At 52.6% G+C, this 1463-nt stretch overlaps 1 pseudogene; it reads left to right on the plus strand.

Moving 5' to 3' along the window:
• Nucleotides 1–341: 341 nt before the first annotated feature.
• LOC101028193 (small ribosomal subunit protein uS5 pseudogene) lies at nucleotides 342–1208 on the plus strand (annotated as a pseudogene).
• Nucleotides 1209–1463: the final 255 nt, after the last annotated feature.

Genomic DNA, 1463 nt, shown 5'->3' on the forward strand with positions numbered 1-1463 from the left:
TTAATTATTACATATATATTTTTTTATTTTTTATTTTTTATTTTTATTTATTTATTTTTTTTTTAGAGACAGAGTTTCACCATATTGGTCAGGCTGGTCTCGAACTCCCAACCTCAGGTGATCCAGCTGCCTCGGCCTCCCAAAGTGCTGGGATTACAGGCGTGAGCCACTGTGCCCGGCCCATCACTGGAATCTCCTTAGCCTTATTTCCAGGTCTGTCCCTGCCAACCCTACACAAAAAACGTGTCGGTATTTGCACATTCATCTGACTGTGGTGCCCTAAAATATCCCCAGGTAGTCGTTAAGTGGTGTCTTCAGCTTCTTCTCCGACAAAACACCAAATGGTGGATGACGCCGGTGCAGCGGGGGCGGGGGATTGGGGCCGGAGGCCCGCGGGCCCTGGGATGGGGAACCGCGGTGGCTCCCGAGGAGGTTTCGGCAGTGGTATCTGGGGCCGGGGCCAAGGCCGCGGACCTCGCGGAGGCAAAGCTGAGGATAAGGAGCGGATGCCTGTCACCAAGTTGGGCCGCCTGGTCAAAGACATAAAGATTAAATCTCTGGAGGAGATCTATCTCTTCTCTCTGCCCATTAAGGAATCTGAGATCATTGACTTTTTCCTGGGGGCCTCTCTCAAGGATGAGGTTTTGAAGATTATGCCCGTGCAGAAGCAGACCCGTGCTGGCCAGCACACCAGGTTCAAGGCGTTTGTTGCTATTGGGGACTACAATGGTCACGTCGGTCTGGGTGTTATGTGTTCCAAGGAGGTGGCCACTGCCATCCGTGGGGCCATCATCCTGGCCAAGCTCTCCATTGTCCCCGTGCGCAGAGGCTACTGGGGGAACAAGATTGGCAAGCCCCACACCCTTCCTTGCAAGGTAACAGGCCGCTGTGGTTCTGTGCTGGTGCCCCTCATCCCCACACCCAGGGGCACTGGCATCGTCTCAGCACCTGTACCCAAGAAGCTGCTCATGATGGCTGTTATCGATGACTGCTACACCTCAGCTAGGGACTTCACTGCCACCTTGGGCAAATTCACCAAGGCCATGTTTGATGCCATCTCTAAGACTTACAGCTACCTGACCCCTGATCTCTGGAAGGAGACTGTATTCACCAAGTCTCCCTATCAGGAATTCACTGACCACCTCGTCAAGACCCACACCAGAGTCTCCATGCAGAGGACCCAAGCTCCAGCTGTGGCTACAACATAGGGTTTTTGTGTGTGTGTGTGTGTTTTTTTTGAGACGGAGTTAAGCTCTTGTTACCCAGGCTGGAGTGCAATGGCGCGATCTCAGCTCACGGCAACCTCCGCCTCCTGGGTTCAGGCAATTCTCCTGCCTCAGCCTCTTGAGTAGCTGAGATTACAGGCACGCACCACCATGCCCAGCTAATTTTTTGTATCTTTAGTAGAGACAGGGTTTCACCATGTTGACCAGGATGATCTCGATCTCTTGACCTCGTGATCC

This window comes from Saimiri boliviensis, chromosome 17 (genome assembly GCF_048565385.1).
Source record: "Saimiri boliviensis isolate mSaiBol1 chromosome 17, mSaiBol1.pri, whole genome shotgun sequence".
In the NCBI taxonomy this organism is placed as follows: Eukaryota; Metazoa; Chordata; class Mammalia; order Primates; family Cebidae; genus Saimiri; species Saimiri boliviensis.